At 37.6% G+C, this 7,409-nt stretch overlaps 1 long non-coding RNA gene across 3 annotated transcripts; it reads right to left on the bottom strand.

The window, feature by feature from the left end:
* Nucleotides 1–492: 492 nt before the first annotated feature.
* Nucleotides 493–5,136, bottom strand: LOC127506582 (uncharacterized). Of its 3 annotated transcripts, none has more exons than XR_007928046.1 (8): nucleotides 4,593–5,136; nucleotides 4,052–4,476; nucleotides 3,770–3,958; nucleotides 3,472–3,614; nucleotides 2,184–3,362; nucleotides 1,979–2,075; nucleotides 1,311–1,579; nucleotides 493–1,137 (listed from the first exon to the last, which is right to left on the bottom strand). It is a non-coding gene; the product is annotated as an uncharacterized LOC127506582 (long non-coding RNA). The 3 variants fall into 3 exon arrangements; XR_007928047.1 differs by having other exon boundaries at nucleotides 1,979–2,200; nucleotides 2,301–3,362; XR_007928045.1 differs by having other exon boundaries at nucleotides 1,979–3,362.
* Nucleotides 5,137–7,409: the final 2,273 nt, after the last annotated feature.

The raw sequence follows: 7,409 nt of genomic DNA, 5'->3' as shown, positions 1-7,409 counted from the left end.
GACCCTGTAGTTTCTTAGGAAACAATCAGAATAATTGTGTGAAGTACTGGCACAGAGTTATAGAGGCTAGAATATTGTTTTTTTTCTTTTTGCCGGATAACAAGCATCTCAACTGACCACATTTCAGCTCTCTAGGTCACTTGATATGACTTTAGAAACACAACGGAGCCTAAGCACCAGGTCTTGTGAAGCTGTGTGCAAAAGCAGATCAATATAGAATGAAATATGAGTACTTTAGACTATTTATTTGCCAAGGCATGCTCATGTGTTTTGTAAAATACCCTATGGAAACTCCCCATAGGACTTTTAGTTACCCAAAATGCATACTGACAATAAAAGGCTTACTGTGTGGCAACCTCTTGGTGTAGAAGCATAATCCTGGTCTCAAATGAAAGGTAACACTCTGAAGTTTCTTGTAGACTATTTGGATTGCATGTCAGGGGTTCTGATATGAGAATGACAAAATATGGAATAATTACACAAAAGTCTCTATTTTTAAACTATTATAAAAGTGGCATTTATTTGCAATAAAAAATAGGTACAAGATTCCCCTTTACAAATATACATAAAGAAATGCTGAATGCATGTTGAAATCCCCACCCTGTAGAGAGAACTACACTACTGTGGAAGACAGAGATAAAACAATGACCCAAAAAACATAGCTTGGGCTAATGCCCTTTGAAAAGGACGGTTTTATTGAGCTTCTCTCGCATGTTGTTGCTCTGTAAGGTAAGGTTAGTCATTTTAGCGATGTGGTGCAGCCTTAGATTAAAAAGCAAGGACACAACTAATGTTAACAGCGTATGGTGATGGCTGTCTATGCCATACTGCGTTTCGCCGATGTGCTCCCCGAGCACAAACACATCCTCTGACCCTATCCTCTTCCATACAATGTACACGACCTCTAGCAGTTTGATGGGCTGTGATCGTCCGGTACTTGCTGATGCCTGACGAATGACCCACTCTGCTGCCCTGACGACCCTCACTGTGCATCCTGATGGAATCACCAGACCTCCGTTGTTTTTTAAAGTCAGCAGGTGGTAGCTCTGGTCCTTGATGACAGATGCAGCGTCTGTCACCAGGCTGGCACGGCAGACATCACAGGACAGCTTCTTCAGATCCCATCAACAACAAATCCTGAAATTTGAGTTAGTATAATAATATCATAACTTATAATATTAATCATTAATAAGCATGTGGAAATTAAGGGAATATTTCTCTTTTTGGACTATCGTGAGATTGTTTTCCCCCAGAATTTGACTATTGGCACTATCGGTTATAGGCAAAATCGACTTTCAGTCAGCTTTTACCTGAAATGTACACGAGAGCGTTGTCCACAAGACCATCGAAGCGGACGGGAAGGTAGCTGTGGTCATGTACTAGGGCAGGAATGTCAGCAAAGGGGGATGGAAGATCTTCTCCTCCTGCTGCAGAGGACATATCTACAGCTGACAGGCTTGTAGAGGTGTCGATGACAGCTGGTAGGGACTCTGTGTCATCCTGTGCCGTCACATTGCCTCTGCATGGTTTAACAAGATGTACTTGAACTGGCTGGCATTAGGGTTGTTATTCCAGCCACCTTAAAAAAAAAAAAAAAACACAAGATATACGAGTATAGTACACAGATATTCAATACATGCTTTAAAATGTTTTATGCTTTAAAAAAAAAAAAAAAAAAAAAGACAAATTAGAACTAGCCACCCCTGAATGATCTTTCCACATAAATTAAGTTGAATGACATTATCATTCAGACTGTATCAGTGGTGATAAATTCTGCAAACAGATAGTCAAACACAGGCATTTTTCTAAATACTCAAAATGGTTTGTGACACTTCCAGGTACTGTGTATGTCTTCAGAAAACACATTTTACAAAAAAATAAAAACATATGGACCGACAAACTGAAAACAATACAAGCATCTGCTGACACTTTGTGTCACTTAGTGTAGCGGCTGGTAAATATATATGCTGAACCCTACCGGATGCTCTGATGGAGTTGAAGAGAAGCTCCAAGTGGTCCTGGCTGAACCTGTAGGTCAGGACATATCGTGAAGCTGACTAGTGTCCATCCCTGACCTTAAAAGTATAATCAGTGTGAGGTTTAGGGTCCTTAAAATTACTTTTAGGACACTAAACATTCTTGAAACAATTCACAACATAACATGAAGACCATCCAATACATACCATTTTGACACCGGCATCTGGGGAGAAAAAAACTGAATATGAGAGAATTGGAACTGAAACAAATTTGCAGAGAGCAAACACATTGGAGCAAGATAGTATCATATTAATAATACGTACCACTTTATGAACTTGACGCAGACAGAAAAGAGCATCTTATGAACTCGATGCAGAAGATAGATAAACAAGAGAACAGAGCATCTCATGAACTTATATCATGGACTGGAGGGATGCACTGAAACCGGCAGAGTTTTACCTTAGATAATTTAATGATTTGTAAATTGACTACTTGTATACATCTAACGAAGAATAAAATAAACCCATATTTTCTAAATCAGCCGCCTCATTCTGATAATTTAATTATAATAAAGAATTTGTACTGGGTATTGGCGACTACAAATGGTGTCAGTGCATCACTAATACAACAGTCACTATTTTAAAAGACCTCTTTGTTCGGTAAAGGGGTTTGCCATCCTCCATCTTCAAAGTGAGCAAGTACCCCCTGGCTTTTGACAAGAACTCCCTGGTGCTTGTCCAATTCCTAGAACCAAGGGGGGCTTTGAACCCTTTGGCTCTGGGATTGCGACTGTTCAAGATGTCAAACAGCCTGTCTGTTATCTATAAACAAATACCTAAATTAACTGGAAGCACTGAAATCATCACTATAACTGAGTGTCAACAGGTATCAGATAGTAAACACCCAAGTATGAGGCATAGTTTGATTTCTCTCCATTTCCTCTGTGGCTATGCTGACATGTGACAATAAGGGTGCTTCTGAGGTAAGTATGTAGTAGTTTTATCCAAGTTCTTGCATATTGTTGAATTTGAGGATGGTCATAATTATTTAATCATTCCCGATGCTCAAATTGAAAAAAATAGAAGAAAAAGATAAAGGGATAATCCTGGTGGCATTCACATTTTAACAACCCCCCTCATTTTGGGGTTGCTGACCAACGGACCAACCACAAAGGGAGGGTGGGTGTTAAAGGGTTAAAGGGGTTAAAGCAATTAATCACTCAAATGTTAGAAATGATTTTGGTCAGTGATGCAAATCCCTAGCTGCATTACCTTAATGAATTCTGAAGTAGCCTCACAATCTTTGAACTCTGCATAGCCCACCTCCTGCGACGTGCGGAGCGCCACTGCCACAGAGCTACTCAAAGTCTGAGCAGCCAGGGAGACCTTGATTGAGTTTATAAGGAGAAATGAAGTGCACATTAGCGCTACAAGATACAAACATCATCAAAAAGTATAAAAACACAATAAAGCCCTAGAGCCAAAACAAACATACCTTCATCTTCTGATTAGCAAAGTTCACATGCTTATCTGTGACTCTGTTGGCAGCATGTAGTCCACTTTTCTTTTGGACATTGTTCAGATGAACTATGTACTTCAATTGATACTGCCAGTTATGCTTCTAATTGGGCTGTATGCCTGCAGAATCAGATTTTTTTTTTTTCACTGCACACGTCAAATGTAAAGCACCATATTCTGTACAATTATGTAAATACAATCAAAATGTATAAAAAGCAGTACAGAGTCAACCAGAGCAAATATGCGCAATAATGTATGCAACAATGAGCACGTACCTGCAACATATTGCATGTCAGCTTCAGCATGTGGCAAGCGTCCATCATAACAAAAACATCGTCATGGGTTACTGGATGTGGGAAATGGGTCTTCAAGGGCTCACAGGGGTCTGCTTTTAGATCGCACTCAAGTTGAGTGCACATACTGACATTGGATGCATGACCATAGAAGTGTACTTTTTTTTCCACCTGGGGAACAAGCAAGGGATATAAGATTAAATGTCACATGTTTACTTAGTACATCATAATAAATAAATGAAGTTTCTGAAAGTTTGAATACACCATTGTTTGTGATCCTCCATCAGCAGCTGCAGTATCTCTCAGCTGTATCAGTGCATCACTGTGACGTCTGACTGACCGAGGTTTTTGTACCACTCTTTATCACTGTGTGAACACAGCTTTACTGTTAATGCTGTGTAAACTCTGACAGTAATAATCTCCTGTATCTTCAGTCTGGACTCCACTGATGGTCAGAGTGAAATCTCGTCCAGTACTTGCTGTTCCACTGCCACTGAATCTAGATGGAGTTCCTGACTGGAGGCTGTTTATATAATAAATCAGGAGTTTAGGAGCTTCTCCAGGTTTCTGCTGATACCAGGCTAAGTGGCTATACCTTATTCCTACATCTATATGACACTCTATTGTAGCTGTTTGACCCTGTTGGACAGTTTTAACTTCAGGTTGAGTCAGAGTCACTCCTCTGGATTCTGAAGAAGAGAAAATAAAGTCAGTTTGTAAATGAACTACAGTACATAGCACAATATTGGTATATTAAATGATAAAAACAACAATCACATATTATTCAAATTTAAAAAGTAACAACCTTGAGCAAACAGTGTGAGAGTCCAGATGAAGAAGGTGATTGTGTTCATTGTTGATCTTTTGTCTTGTGTGATGATGAAGATTGTGTTCTGTTCTGCTCTCAGTCATGAAGTGTTAAACTCACAGCACTATAAACACTCTCAGAGCACTGAAGCATGTGTGACAATGCAAAGAAGTGGGCAGGATTTACAACAGACAAACTAATATACACTAGAATTACAGAATGATCATTTACATTCTGACTGTCTTACAATTAAAATATAGTCAAAACACAACAATAAATATGTAAATATAGATGACAATCCTAAGTAAAGTCCTGATTGTCTTGATGGTTCTACAGATTATCTTATCAGATTTTCCCAAGATGTGTTAAGAGCAGAGGTGTAAAGTACTTGAGTAAATGTAATTAGTTACTCTACTTAAGTATCTTTTTGGCTACTTTTACTCTTTACTTGACTACATTTTTGAGCAAGTGAATGTACTTTTTACTCCACTACATTTGTGATGAGTAATGCAATTACAAATTACATTTTTCATGGCAGCTAACTTTTTTCTGCAGCAGTTTGTTTCTGATATAAAGAAGCGATATCGCCATCTAAGGTCATTGAAGGTACTGTCTTGTGCGTTTTGCCTTTACTCACCCAAAACTTGTCAACAAGGACATTAGCAGATAGTTGCTGATCGCAGATGTTTGATTTATTAGATGAGGAAATGACTGCAGCTGGTGATGAGGCTCAAACCAGCACATACAGTAGACTTTGACTATTTAATTTTACTTAACATTGTTTTATTTATCCGCTATATTGACAAGACCGTTTTGAAGGATATTGGTTTACTTATGGCCTTTCTGTGCACTTGAGCTCAACTGAGACTTGAGAGTTTGTAGACATTTAAAAGGTTGTTGTGTCGACCTTGATTTATTGCAACATTGAGGTGTTCAGTTTTATTTTGATTTTAGAAAATAAACTTGATTTCTCATCTTACAAATCAATTGTTTCTTATTTTCACTGGCACGTCTCTCAGGACTAGTGCATCTCTGAGCCTACATTCAGCACGAGTAAAATACTTAAATACTGTTAAAATCAGATATTTTAAGACTTTTACTCAAGTCGTATTGGAATTGGTTACTTGTAACTTGTAGTTTTCGAAATAAGATATCAGTACTTTTACTCAAGTATGGTTTTCAGGTACTCTTTACACTCTGGTTAAGACTGTCGGAGCCGCCCTGATTGTGAATCGTAAATATTTTATCATTTTGAAAATGTACAATCAGAAATCATGTTGTGTGGGGAACCCGAGAACAAATGCGCATACGCTCTGTAGATTATCACGTGAAATAAAGCGACACCCAGTCAAAAAGAGAGCTGACGGAAGACTCACCTCCAGCTGTAACATCTAAAGTACATGTTCACACCGTCTCCATGGCTTCATCCAAACATCATCCCCTTTTTTCAGCAAATTTTTCTGTAAAAAGCAGTCCAAACTATTATCGGCATTTCTTGTTGCTGGTCGTCCACCATATTTTTTTAGTCTAAAGTCACATTTGATGTGAGAGATTTTGTGAGATTTCCCATGTTCACAGTCAGGACTCCGGTTGTTTGTGAATTTAATCTGTTTTTGTGTGGTTTGTATCCTGCTCACATCGCGGCACTCCACACACTATAGTGTATGTATTAGGGCTGTCAAGTGATTAAAATGTTTAATCTAATTAATTACATGATGTGGCGATTAATTAATCTAATTAATCGCAATTTAATCACACATCAATTTTGGCTGAGAAATTAACCCCTAAAGTCATTATTGTGTAAAGCATCAAATAGACATTACACAAAGTAGCTTCAGAAAGAAATATTTTATTTGATTCAACATAGAATTTTTTACACATGAACTTTTGGACCATGAGGTTGTAATTATAATTAATGTCATTTTTGGGGGACTATACCTTTATTTATATATTTTTAATTAATATGGAAATATGAAATTAATTTTTTAATAAAATTAGACTCTAAATAAGAAACTAAAACTGCCAGTAGGGGGCGGCAGGCGCTGTTAGGGGGGTGCAGAGTATGCCAGGCATATGGGCCCAGGACGCTAGGGGGCCCCAAATCACGACTTTGGATTTTTTTTTGTGTGTGTGTGTGTGTGTGTGTTTTTTTTTTTCTTCTTACATACACGAAAATGTTAACTAATTATATTGTAGTAAAATACAATTTAAATCTGTGAATTATAGAAAGTAAGAAGTGAACGTGAGCACGCTCTCTCGTCACACTTTAAAATACAGCGCATGACGTGTTAACCGCATAAAAAAGAATAGGATAGATGGAAAGAAGAGCCTGTCAGGAACACAAACGTAAATTTCCACCATTTTCCCTGAAATAAAAATTAGGCTAAGTGTGGTGAACTGGGAGAAGAATAGAGTAAACTTTATTGTTTCATACACATCTGTATCTGATATGAATAAAACACTTAGTCAAATTATAATTAAAAGGATACCCATGCAGCTTCCAAAGGCATCAGTGTATGGATTGGAATTTAAAAAACTATAAAAACTACAAAACTAAAAACTACTTTTTTTATTCTTTTTTTTTTTAAGTAGTATGTCATTTTAATGTCTATGTTTGAAAAAATAAGTCTAATTAAAGGGAAACAACTGCACACTCACTGAAGCATATAGGCTTGTTTATTCACCAACGTTTCAGCTAGTAGCCTTTGTCAAGGTGTCCTCAAATAAACATTATGTGTTTGAAAACACTGAAGAGTTGTGATAGCCTATATGAAGAGCACTAAGCGCGTCTTTTTTTTTTTTTTTTTTTCCCGC

This window comes from Ctenopharyngodon idella, chromosome 24 (genome assembly GCF_019924925.1).
Source record: "Ctenopharyngodon idella isolate HZGC_01 chromosome 24, HZGC01, whole genome shotgun sequence".
NCBI lineage: Eukaryota > Metazoa > Chordata > Actinopteri > Cypriniformes > Xenocyprididae > Ctenopharyngodon > Ctenopharyngodon idella.
Note: the sequence above shows the minus strand (reverse complement) of the source record. Positions and strands in the feature narration are given on the sequence as shown.